The following is a 13,909-nucleotide window of genomic DNA, read 5'->3' as shown; positions in this document are numbered from 1 at the left end:
CAACCAGAGCCACATACCACCATCGCCTATTCTCCACACACGCACCTCACATCACACATCCCAACATATCACCCCACACACCCTCACCCACACCACTCACACTACATCCATGGCACCACAATGACACCCCAGATTCCCTGAGGAGCAGCTGAGGGTCATGATGGAGGAAATCCTCTGGGTAGAGCCTCAGGTATTTGGATAACAGGTGAAGCAGGTATCCATTGCTAGGAAGATGGAGCTATGGCAGAGAATCGTGGACAGGGTCAACGCCGTGGGACAACACTCCAGAACAAGGGACGACATCAGGAAGAGGTTGAACGACCTACGGGGAGGTACGTTCCATTGCAGGAAGACATTAGCTCGTAATACGGAGGACTGGCGGTGGACCCCCACCGCCTCCCCCACAACTAACAACATGGGAGGAGCAAGTCTTGGCAATCATGCATCCTGAGGGCCTGGCCGGATTTGGAGGAGGACTGCACTCTGGTAAGTCAACTCTATACTACTATCTCCCCCTTACCTGCATGCCATCACATACCCCCACACTCACCCTCACTCCCATCACTCCACCACTACCCACACACCTCACCATCACATCTCACTTATCCCAATGCCAAGCCCTGCATGCAACACCAATGCATAGACACCCCTCACAGACCTGCATGGATACCTATCACCACTGCATGCACACTAGAGACAATCACCTAGCCCACCAAATAACAACTCACACAAGGCAAAGCTGCCAGGGCAATAACAACGATAGAGGGCAACCCACCCATGCACAATATGTCACACGCAGAAACAATGACACTGCATTTACATCCCCACAGGTAACCTACCCAATGTCACCGGCGAAGAGGTGCCAACAACATCCAGCCCCCCACCCCCCAAAAAGAGGCCCACAGTGATGACAGCAGCTCTGGTCGCCTGGATCTGCATGACCAACCTGGCCCATCAGGGATCTCCGGACAGTCGGTTACCCAGGCACACTCTCACACCACCACAGAGCCTCCCACCTCAGGAAACACCACCACTGCACCAACCCACTGGGCCCATACCTCTGTCCTCAGGACACGTCAATCAGGAGTGTGTCCACCACTACAGGGACCCCAGGCCACCCCACAAACACAGGACGATCAGGGACCTGGGCTCAGTGGGCACACGGTTCAGGGGACAGAGGCACAGAACAGGGAAGCTGGGAGGACTGCTGTGTGACAGGGGGAGGACAGGCCCAGGAGGCACTCACCACAATCCTGGGGGCATACCAACATTCCCAAGATACGCAGAGCCAGATACTGGACAAGTTGCAGGAGAACATGCGAATGCAGGAGGAGTACCTGGGGATCAGGGAGAACTTGAAGGATATCAACACCACCCTGGTCTCCACTGCAGTGGTGCTGGCAGACATGGCCAACACAATGAGGGAGGCAGTGGCACACCATCGGGCCCCTGACACTAGCCAAACCGCCAAACAGCCCTCCACCTCCGCTGCTGCTAGTGGACAGGAGGCCCCGCCACAGGAACAACAGGCCACCAGCACCCCTCCCCCTGCAGAAGGTGAACCGCCCCGCAAACGTTCCTTGCGATCCAGTTAGAAGCCAGAGACTACTGCCAAGACCCCCACCAGGAAATGAGACACTCCTGAATGTCACCCTTGTGTCCCACTCTGTCACTCTGTCCACCTTGAACTGCCATTGCTCTCCTTCCTGTGCCCCCTTGCACAATGCACCTGTGATACAAATGCACTGGATTGTAACCTGGACTTTCCTCCATCACCCCAGCCCATTGCACTTGCCCCTCTACTTCTCAGCACCTGAATAAACACCCTTTGAAAAAATAGAAGTATGTCAAATGATTCAAGTATATATTTGTTTAACACCGTTTAAACATTGCAATTCAACTGTACAATAATGTTTACATTGGAAAGACCTGTAGTTGGCTGCACTGAACACACCAGGTGCAATAGTGGGGAACCAACATCTGCAAAAAGAGATGCTAAAGGTTATAGTGAGTGAGCATAGAAGTAGGAAAACACAGCCTGCCAGTGACAATGTCACACATAAAACTGTCAATTATATGTGTCTCAACACTGTCTTACCTGTGCCTCATTGGGAGTATTGACGAAAAATTGCACTTCTGTTGTCCTCATCCTCATCCTCTGCCTCCTCATCTTCACTGTCCAGAGGATCCACTGCTGCCACACGGCCATCTCCAGCCTCCTCCTCCTGCAGAAACGGCACCTGGCGACACAAGGCAAGGTTGTGCAACATACAGCATGCCACGATCATATGGCAGACCTTCTTGGAAGAGTAGCACAGGGATCCACCTGTCAGATGGAGGCAATGAAATCTGGCCTTCAGGAGGCCAAAGGTCCTCTTTATAATCCTTCTTGTTTGCCCATTTGCCTCATTGTAACGTTCCTCAGCCCTTGTCCTGGGATTCCTCACAGGGGTCAGTAGCCATGAAAGGTTGGGGTAACCAGAGTCACCTGTCGAGGGACAACTGTTAGACACACATTAACCATTAGGGCCCACACCATACCCATACACCAGCATGTACTGGGTGGGAACCAGGCCTCACCTATTAGCTACACCCTGTGCCTCAGGAGTTGAGCCATTACATTTGGGATGCTGCTATTCCTCAGGATAAAAGCATCATGCACAGACCCAGGATACTTTGCATTGATGTGGGAGATGTACTGGTCCAGCAGGCCCACCATCTGCACATTCATGGAGTGAAAGCTCTTTCGATTTCTGAACACCTGTTCAATTGGCCGGAGGGGAGGGTAAATGCAATATGTGTTTCATCAATAGCCCCAATAATGTTGGGGATATGTCCCATTGCATAGAAATCAGCTTTCATTGTGGCCAAATATTCCACCTGGGGGAAAACGATGTAGCTGCACATGTGTTTAATCAGGGCAGACAACACTCTGGTCAGCACATTTGAGAACATTGGCTGAGATATGTCTGCTGCCAAACCCACTGTCACTTGGAAGGAGCCAGTTGCCAGGAAATGGAGCACTGATAGCATTTGCCCAAGAGGGGGGAATCCCAGTGGGGTGATGGATAGCAGAGATTAGGTCAGGCTCCAATTGGGCACACAGCTCTGTGATTGTGGTCCTGTCAAGTCTATAGGTGGGGATAATGTGCCTGTCCTCCATTGTTGCCAAGTCCACCAGGGGTCTGTACATGGGGGTATGTCTCCATCTCCTATTCATTCACAGCGGTTGCAATCTAGTGTGCAAAAGAGTGAGCAGCTGCTCATTATCTCTACATTCCAACCACTACAGTTCAATGCATGTTGTGATTGTAAGAGTGATTTGTTGGAGATGACCAAATGGTGCATTTGTGTACTGTGATGCAGTTAGGATCCATGACCTGCACCCCCTCCTGAAATGGTGTCCTGTATGGTGGGACAGGTGGAAATGAGGTAATTCCGCTGACGTTGTGCTCCGTTGCGGGAGGCGGTCGAGAACCGCTGTGCACCACCTCATTGGTTATCATTGAGCCCTATCGGGTACAGTGGCCAATGGTGATGTACGCCGGCAGTGACGGTAAGCACCGCAGTAGACATGACTGCCATTTTCTAGCTGTGCATTCACTTTCTACCTGACCTTCAACAAGAGAGGACCTACACTGCAAGTGCTGCTGTGACCTGTGTCTGGAACCGATCATGGCTCGTGTGACTGGGGAAAGGGCCCCTGCCTTCACCTCAGTGGAATGGGAGTGACTGGTGAATAGGGTCCTACCCCAGTACCAACTGCTGTATGGGCCTCCAGACCAACAGGTGAGTACACCATGAGTACGATGCATGGGGCGCAAATGCATTGAGTGCTGTGTGTGAAGGCCTCGTGTGGGGGGGGGTTGGCGGGTGGGCCCTGGGCAGCATGCAGCATGTATGGTGGGTGGCGTCCGTGCTAATGGAGATGGGAAGGGGCGTGGTGGGTCATGAGTGTAACAGGCAGGACGGTCAGACTAATACATGTCCCTGTGTCTATTTCCCTGCAAGTCAGAGCCCATCAAAAGAAGGGTACATGGCGTGCCATCGCCAAGGACGTGCAGACCCTGGGAGTCTAAGGCAGGCAGAGCACCCACTGTTGGAAACAGTGGGAGGACCTGAGACGCTGGGCACGGAAGACTGCAGAGGCCCAGCTGGGGATGGCCTCCCAGTGAGGGAGGGGTGCCTGTCGAACCCTGACCCCCCTGATGGCCTGCATACAGGCGGTGGCATATTCTGAGATAGAATGGCACTTGGGGGCATCACAGCAGCCACAAGGGGGTGAGTACAGTGTCCATCATTACAACTTACGCCTGGTGGGGTGGTATCGAGGTGGGGGGTGGACCTTTTGGGAGCCCCTAGCCCAGACCTGGCATTGCAGGGTACGTCCCATGCAGGGAAGGGTTCTGATGTGAAAGTACACCTACCAAGCTAGTAGGCATCCACTACTGGGCAGGGGTCTGTGGGTCTCGGGTATGCTGCAATTTGCGTTAGGTGTCCCTATCCATGGACTGGTGACTAGCATTGTGACTAGTAGTGCATTGCCTAATGCGTAGGACTGTTCCCTGTGTGTGAGTGTGTTGTGTACGCCAATGGTGGTGTTGGTTGCGCCATTGACCAAGTGTGTCCTTTGTCTCTCCCCCCCTTTTTGTTTTGTCACCCTGTCCTTATGTGCATTAGCATAATCTGGCGGAGGAGCAGGGGCACCGGCGACAGGGGGAGCTGAATCCCACAGAACCCAGGAGGCAGAATCCACCAATGGTGAGGGCACCAATGGGACAGAGGGCGAGGGCAGCACGATGGCGGAGACAGGAGGGGGCAGTTCTGACACAGATACCTCCTCCGATGGAAGCTCCCTGGTGGTGGCGGAAACCAGGTGTGCTGCAGTTGGCGGTGTGTGCTCCTCCTCATGCCTTGCTGGCTAGCAATATCACTGCTAGTGCAATGCATAGTGTGTAGGCCTGTTCCCTGTGTGTGAGGATGCTGTGTATGCCAACCGTGGTGTTGGGGCAGTCATTGACCCAGTGTATCCTTTGTCTCTCACCCCCGTTCTTGTTTTGTCATCCTGTCCTTATGTGCATTGGCATCATCTGGTGGAAGAGCAGAGGCACCGGCGACGGGGGGAGATGCATCCCACAGGACCCTGGAGGCAGAGTTCACTTACGCTGAGGGCACCTGTGGGACGGAGGGCAAAGGGAACACCACGGAGGAGACTGGAGGGGACAATACAGACTCTGATACCTCCTCCGATGGGAGCTCCCTGGTGGACACCTCTGTGACCACCCCAGCTACAGGGACAGCTCCCACCTCTGTACCAGCACCGCCTTCCCAGCAGCCCCTCAGCTAGTTTCCCATGCCCGCTCACCCAGGAGCATGGGCATCTCCTTCGCCCCAGGCACCTCAGGCCCTGTCCCAGTTAGCCCTGCTGCCATGAGTGAGGAGGCTATTGACCTCTTGAGATCCATCTCTGTTGGGCAGTCAACCATTGTGAATGCCATACAGGGGCTGGCAGCCCAAATGCAACAGACAAATGCATTCCTGGAGGGCATTCACACTGTCTTGGCGGCCCAGCATATATCAATCCAGGCACTGGATTGATCTCTATTGGCAGCCACTGTCTCTGTTTCCAGCCTCCCCCCTCCAATTATCCTCTTCCCTATCCTATTCCCTTCAACCCGAACCTATCCCAAGCACACAGTCAGACCAGCATGCACCCAGGGCAACACACAAGAGTGGATATGGCAAACACAAGCACCCCACTTCATCCCACAGGCACTCACACAAACACCATCCAGATGCAGACATACCAACATCCACTGCCTCCACTGTGGCCCCCTCCTCCTTGTTGTCCACCTCCCTCCCTGTTGCATCTCCACTCACACCTGCATGCACCACATCCTCATCCACTACCACCATCACCAGCACACCTATCAGTACACCCCCTCACTGGCAGTCACCACCCTCACATCCATGCACATGTCCATTGTGTCCTCTCCCACTGTGTCTGTGCCCCCTCCTCCCAAAATATACAAACGCAAGCACTCAGGCACCCAGCGGCCATCCACCTCACAACAGCATCCAGCCCATGCACCTGCACCCAAACACAGCAGACTGACACCTCCTACAACCACTCCCTCTTCCTCCACTACCAAACCATCTCCCTCTTCCCACCCCAGTGTCCCTAAGAAGCTTTTCCTCACCAACATTGACCTCTTCCCTACATGCCCCCCCCCGTCCCTCACGTCAGGCCAGGGTGGTCAAAAGCCAGGCAAACACCTCAGCCACCCAGTCCATGGGCACAGTAGTGTCCACAGCTACTCCAGGTGGGAGAGGATCCTGGGCACCAGGCAGCCACACTGAAAGGGTACCTGCACCAAGTGCTGCAAGGAAGGGCAAGGAGGCACCCCCAGCTGCTGGAAGGATTGGCAAGGAGGCACCCCCAAATGCTGCAAGGAAGGGCAAGGAGGCACCCCCAGCTGCTGCAAGGAAGGCAAGGAGGCACCCCGAGCTGCTGGCAGGAAGGGCAAGGGGCCTGCATCAGCAGGCAGAATGGACAAGAGGCCTGGTTCTGGGACTCAGTCAGAGCCCCCACCACCAAACATGGTGATGCGGCCATCCGAGGCTGCAGCGGATGGGCTGGAGCCTCCCCCCACCACTGCCAGCGCCGCCACCAGCACATCCACCAGCGCCGCCCCCAGCAGCAGCAGCCCCAGTGGGCAGCTGTCCGAGGCTGCAGGGGAAGGGCTGGAGCCTCCCCCCACCACTGCCAGCACCACCACCTGCACCACTGCCAGCAGCAGCAGCCCCAGTGGGCAGCCGTCCGAGGCTGCAGGGGAAGGGCTGGAGCCTCCCCCACCACTGCCAACTCCACCATTAGCAGCACCACTGCCACCACTGAGCAGCCATCACCGCTGGCAGACAGTGTGCAGTCCTGCGTCCATGGGCTGTTGTGCCACCTGGCCCCTGCAACTCCTGTGGGTCTGAAACCTTGGTGAGAGACTGTGACCTTGCACTCTCCAAGATCTGCATCACAGGGCACGCTGCCCCCTCCCTAACCAGTGGAAGAAGCCATCCACTCACCTCATCCTCCCCAGGATGAAGCTCACAGGGCACAAGGCCTCCTCCAGAACCAGTGGAGAAACCATCCACTGACCCCATCCTCCCCCGGATGAAGCCCACAGGGCACAATGCACCCTCCCAAACCAATGGAGAAGCCATCCACTCACCCCATCCTCCACAGGATGAAGCTCACTGGGCACAATGCCCCGTCCAGAACCAATGGAAGAAGTCACCCACTTGAGAGACTGTGGCCTTGCACTCCCCAGGACCAAGCAGTGGGCAAATCACCCACTTGAAAAACTGTGGCTTTGCACTCCCCAGGATCATGCACAGGGCATGTTGCCCCTCCAAGACCAGTGGGATTGTACCATCTTCCGGCTGAGGTGTCCCTCCATTCCCCGTACCCCTGAGGTACCTGGCTATTTTCGACCTGATGCCCCTGCAGTGATCTCTCTGTGTTGTTGCAGTAGTAAGGTGGGACCTTGGACTATGTGATGTGGCCCTGTGGCCTATGGACATTGAGGACTGGGCAGTGTCCCTACATTTGTAAATATGTATATATTTTTGGATTTGGATGCATGTATTTATGCTATTTTATCTTATTACACTCACTTTAATCAATTCCTTTTGTCCTTGCATTATTCCTAAGGGGTACGGGGTGAATATGTAATGTTACTGCATCTGTTTGTGTGTATGATGTTGGGGGTGGGCTGCGGGAGGGGGTGTTGCATGTGTGTATCACTCTCTTTTTCCTCCCTCACTACCTTGTGTGCAAGGTGGCAGTACTCACCGTGGTCGTCTTTGCCGGCGTTGGTGTTCGTAGTGGAGCAGAAGGTAGAAGAGCATGTGGAACACATGCAACTCGTGCTCTATGGCAGCATGGTTGTTCCCTGAGTCTCCACAGGTGAGTCCTTTGACTTCTGAAATCTGTTTCCACCAGGCTTTTGATGTTGTTGGTACTGCCCCGGAAAAGGTGGCGGATTGGTGTCTCATAATACAGTGGGCGTAACATTGTCTTCTGCTTGGCTGTAGGCGTGGTGCTTGTTGGTTTTGCCCTGGATGTCGGTGTGTTAAAGTGGCTGTCTGTATGAGCGGTTTCCGCTGTGGTCATAGTTTCATATTTATTACCGCTGGCCTGTTGACGGTATTTAATCACCGACCGCCCGGGTCGTAATGAGGGCCTAAATCTCTTCACTGTTAAAATGGTTATCATTTTGTTTATTTTTGAAGATTTCTACAGGACCATCGTCAGAACAAGGCGAGGGTCATTATGTATTTTACAGTAGGTTCTCCAATTACCCACAATTAATTCCGGCCCAAGCATTCCGAGCAATCGCCCCTTGACCCAAGTGTAGTCAGAAAAATGAAAACGTCTCCCCCATAGACCCACACTCTGTGCAATTGCCTAAAAAGCCTCTGACCTCCATTATCAATGCCTTCTTTTTTTTAAAGAAAGCTGCAATGCAGTCTGTAGAGTCAATCTCCGAACAGACGGCTGGTAGTAAATAGGGTCCTTTGTACTATTCAGACAAATAAATTGGTGAGATCTCAGGAAACCCGGCAGAGTTTAGAAGTTATCATCAGCTCAAGAGGCCATATTTCCAGTAGGTGCTTGATGTAGGTCCGGGAAGGTCAAATTCATGACGAATTTCAGGTTATGCCAATCCTTATTTATACATTTGTAAAGCTACATGTACATGTACTAATTCTAGATAATGAGATAAATGAAAGGGACATATAAACCTGCTTCTCTCACATTCTTCTGTTTGACACTTGCCTGGAGCATTGCAATGTACTTATGTCTTTCCACTGCCCCTGTTTTGGATGCTTCTTTAGCAGACCTCCACAAGAGCACATGTGTCTTTGTGTTGCTTGCTTCACCTGTCCACACAATGCCTATATCCTTCCTGTTGCTTGCTCATGTCCCTCTCATCCATGCCTGTCTCCTTTCGTTTGCTTGCTCCCTGCCACTATCTGTGTCGTTGCTTTCACAATCCCTCCCTCCTCCTACTCTCCTGTGCTGTTGCTTTCTCCTTCCAGCCGTCCATGTTGTTGCTTGCCCCCTTCCAACACCGGTGTTGTTCCTTGCCCCTTCCATTTGTCCATGTTGTTGCTTGCCCCCTCCCACTGTCTGTGTTGCGGCTTTCCCCCTCCTAACCTCCTCCAACTCTCCATATTGTTACTTACATATCCCAGCTGTCCATGTTGTTGCTTGCCCCCTCCAGCTGTCCATGTTGTTGTTTGCCCCCTCCAGCTGTCTGTGTTGTTGCTTGCCACCTCCCACCCTCCTATTCTCCATGCTGTTGCTTGCCCCTCCAGCTGTCCGTAGTGTTGCTTGCTTGCTCCTGCCCTCCTCCTACTCTCCATGTTGTTGTTTGCCCCTGCCAGCTGTCCATATTGTTGCTTGCTCCATCCCGCTCTCTGTGTATGTTGTTTGCCCCCTCCAGCTGTCTGTGTTGTTGCTTGTCACCTCCCACCCTCCTATTCTCCATGCTGTTGCTTGCCCCCTCCAGCTGTCTGAATTGTTGCTTGCTTGCTCCTGCCCTCCTCCTACTCTCCATGTTGTTGTTTGCCCCTGCCAGCTGTCCATATTGTTGCTTGCTCCCTCCCGCTCTCTGTGTATGTTGTTTACCCCCTCCTGTCCTCCTCCTAATCTCTGTGTTGTTGTGCCCCTAACATCTGTTTATATTGTGGCTTGCCCATTCCCATTGTCTGTGTTGATGCTTTTCCCCTCCCCCCCCTTCTTCTACTCTCTGTGCTGTTGCTTGTCCCTGCCAGATGTCCATGTTGTTGCTTGCCCCCTTCCGCTATCTGTGTTGTGGCTTACCCCTTCCCATTGTCCTTGTTGTTGCTTGCCCCCTCCCACTGTCTGTGTTGTTGCTTGCCCCCTCCCACCCTTCTCCTACTCTCCCTGTTGTTGCTTGGATTCTCCAGTTCTCCTCCCGCTGGAGAAGATACACAAAGGAACATTTTGAAAAACTTCTGATTATTAATGTGATTGTATAGCATAAGCTTACAATGGACTAGAAAAGCATGTGACTAACTTTTTACCTTTACAATTTGTCATGTGTGTGTCCTACGTGATTACTTGCATGTAACATGAGAATAAATCCTTAAATCTATGTTCGCTGCAATTGGGACTGTACTTGGATTTGTTGTCATTTGGATTAGCACCCTCAAGTGGCAAGACAGTGAACTCTTCATTAAAAGTACTAAAAAATAAATTAACTGTGCATGACAGCTACAGATTGAGTGCTATCAGGATGTTGCCACTCCGCAATCTGTTCTTTTTCCAGCCATAAAAAAGTAGAATGTTGTCTGAACACCCCTAGTTCATTGGTGTGTTTGTTTGTTGGCACAGTAGTTCATAAAATATACTTGTACACCCATTTATCCCATAATGGCATTCTAGTACAGCCTCACAGTGATGTCAGGACTATGAGCAAATGCACCTTCATTGGGTCTCAGGAGATGCACAGTTTGATTGTCATCAGGAGACTCCTTGCTAAGCTCAGTGGGGCCAGAATACCACTAAATAGAGCTCCCAAGGGGCATGACTTGAGGCGTCAAGATGGTGGCAGCACTTTGAGAGTGCTCCGGACCCCTCCGTCATCCGCCACTATCCACACCATGCAGGGCCCGTCTCCCTGAGTCCCTGGAGCCCTGCTGGATGTTGGGAGAGCGCAGAGGGAACAGAGGTGATTTGCGGGACCTCCTGCACATGGATAACCCGGACCTCATGGGTCCTGGCAGGAGGGTGTCCAAGATGGCGGGCGCCCACTGAGATTGGCACACCGGCCGGATCACCTGCCGGGTGAGGGCGCTGCCGCGAGGAGGAGGACTGGGCCTGCTCCCCACCTGGCTGATCGCACCTGCCCCCTGGGGCTCCGGTGGGCAACGGACAGCCCGGACCGCAAGGAACCTGAGAGATGGGCTCCCACCTACTGGTGGCCACTATGATCGGCACAGCGGCCGGATCGCCTCCGTGGCGCCGTGGCGATGCGGATGACTGGGCCCACACCTCGCCTGGCCGGTCGCGGCTGCCCTATTAGAGTAACGGCGGGCTGTGGATTGGCAGCAGGGCCGGGAGGACTCTGGCGCTGGCCACGCCGAAGGTTGGAGACTGGTGGGGCGGTGAGTGGCCTGAGGCAGCAGCGCATTTGGCTCTGGGAGGCACCTGCAGCTGTCGGACCGCAGGGAGACTGTTTGGCCCCCTTTCCATGTCTGTCCCCCATTTGGGGGTGCCCTCAGACTGCTGGTGGACGTGATGGTGGACGTGATGGCTGGTGGCCCCCTTGACTGGGAGAGCTGCTGCTCCCTGGAGCCTGGCACCATACCGAACGGGCTACTGGCCGCTGGACCACGCTGCTAGTGGACCCCTGGACATGAGGTGAGTGGCACCGGAGGGGATGACTTCGAGACTCTGCTGGACCTGGAAATGACTGGGTCTTGCTCTGCTGGGCTGGTGAGGTGCATGTCCCCGAGGAGGCAGAGGGGGCCCGTGCTGGGTGGGACCGGGGTCTGGTCCTGGCCTGATGCTCCCTGGCCCGTGGACTGCAGTGGGGCTTTTACGGCTGGCCCCCATTTTGTTGGTCCTGCTGGGTGAACTGGACTCTGTGGCTGGACTCTGCTGGGCCGGGTCGGACGGGTCCAGGCACCCTGATTTTCTGTGAACATAATTACGCCTGTGGCAAACTGACTGTTTGAGCTCTGGGAAAGGATAGGCAGGCCAAGCCATCCTCCTCTCAACCTCATATTGACAAGCTCACTACCTGGCCGGAATGACTGAGGGTGGTGCCGCGGGGCTCCTGCCTTGGCTGGAGAGACCAAGGGGGACACGGACAAGATCCTACGCACTGTACAGTCCTCTCAAGCTGTGGTGGAGAACAAGATTGGAGAGGTCAGAGTGGACATGGCGCTGTTGCACCAGGATCTTAAGAACGTTTTGGCGCGGCCGAGGCTGAGACCCGTGTGTCCACAGTAGAAGATGAAGTCCGGGACCTAAAAAACGAAGGTGTCTTGCTTTCTCACTCGCATACATGCATTACAGCAGTAAGCAGAGGACGCCAAAAACCGCTTGAGACAGAATAACCTGCGCTTCGTGGGGTTCCCGGAGGCGCATGAAGGTGCTGACCCCGTGGAGTTCTTGGAGACCTGAAGCCAAACCACCAATGTCCACACCGACCACTATGGCAGTAATGGCCGCCGGGCTGGAGACATCAATCTCCAGCCCGGCGGCCGTCACTTGCCCACCAGCGGAATTATGACCCCGCCTACCGCCATGGTTTCTGTGGCTTCCGTACCACCACAAAAATCATGGTGGTAGGCTCTATCAGTGACAGAAAATCCCTTCCCCGTCAGTGATAGGGGTCTTCCCCACCCTCCTCAACCTCCACAGGTTTCCCCACCATCCCTTCCTCTCCAGACCCCTCCCTTCATACATGCACCTCCCTTCACACATGCACACACGCATACACACACCCATTCCAACATTCATCCACGCATGCATATATCCATTCACACTCACATCCACACACTTACATATATACACACAGACACGCATTCACACAACTCAACATACATGCACTCACACCCCCAAACATGCACACACATACAACATGCAACACACACCCGAAAACACACACGCACAGACATACACACACACACAACATCCCCATCCCCCTCCCCTGTCAGAGCACCCACTTACCTGTGTCCAGGAGTTCCTCCGGCAGGAGACAGGACAGGGCGCTGCTGCCAGCAGAACACCACCAGGCCGTGTTAATTCTCATAATACGGCCGGCGGCGGTCTACTGGCGTGGCGCTGCTGCTGGCAGCAGCGCCACCTTACTGCCATCCGCCAGCATGGCCACAGCTGGATTTCCGACATCCTTCTGGTGGAAATCCGGCTGTGGTCATGATATGGCGGATGGCTGGTAGCCGCAGCGACGGTCTCTTGGCAGCCGTCACTGCGGCAGTAGGCAGTTTTTACCGCCAATGTTACAATGAGGGCCTGTGTTTGTTTATAATGTGATTGTTGCAATGCATTTTAGTTTAGTGTAGTAAATTATACCACTGCATTGAGGGGTGTAAGGAAATGCTTCCTTGGCATGGTTACCCCCTGACGTTTTGCCTTTTGCTGATGCCAAGTTATGATTGAAAGTGTGCTGGGACCCTGCTAACCAGGCCCCAGCACCAGTGTTCTTTCCCTAAACTGTACCTTTGTTTTCACATATGGCACAGCCCTGGCACTCAGATAAGTCCCTTGTAAATGGTACCCCTGGTACAAAGGACCCTGATGCCAGGGAAGGTCTCTAAGGGCTGCAGCATGTCTTATGCCATCCTGGGGACCCCTGACTCAGCACATGCACACTGCCTCACAGCTTGTGTGTGCCGGTGGGGAGAAAATGACTAAGTCGACATGGCACTCCCCTCAGAGCGCCATGCCAACCTCACACTGCCTGTGGCATAGGTAAGTCACCCCTCTAGCAAGCCTTACAGCCCTAAGGCAGGGTGCACTATACCATAGGTGAGGGCATATGTGCATGAGCACTATGCCACTACAGAGTCTAAGTAAAACCTTAGACATTGTAAGTGCAGGGTAGCCATAAGAGTATATGGTATGGGAGTTTGTCAAACACAAACTCCACAGTTCCATAATGGCTACACTGAAACCTGGGAAGTTTGGTATCAAACTTCTCAGCACAATAAATGCATACTGATGCCAGTGTGGAATTTATTCTAAAATGCACCCAGAGGGCATCTTAGAGATTCCCCCTGAATACCAATCCAACTTCTATTGTTCGGCTGACCAGTTTCTGCCAGCCAGCCACAACCAGACGAGTTGCTGGAC

The sequence above is a fragment of the Pleurodeles waltl genome, chromosome 6 (genome assembly GCF_031143425.1).
Source record: "Pleurodeles waltl isolate 20211129_DDA chromosome 6, aPleWal1.hap1.20221129, whole genome shotgun sequence".
Taxonomy (NCBI): Eukaryota; Metazoa; Chordata; class Amphibia; order Caudata; family Salamandridae; genus Pleurodeles; species Pleurodeles waltl.
The sequence above is the reverse complement of the archived record's forward strand: the minus strand, read 5'-3'. Positions refer to the sequence as shown.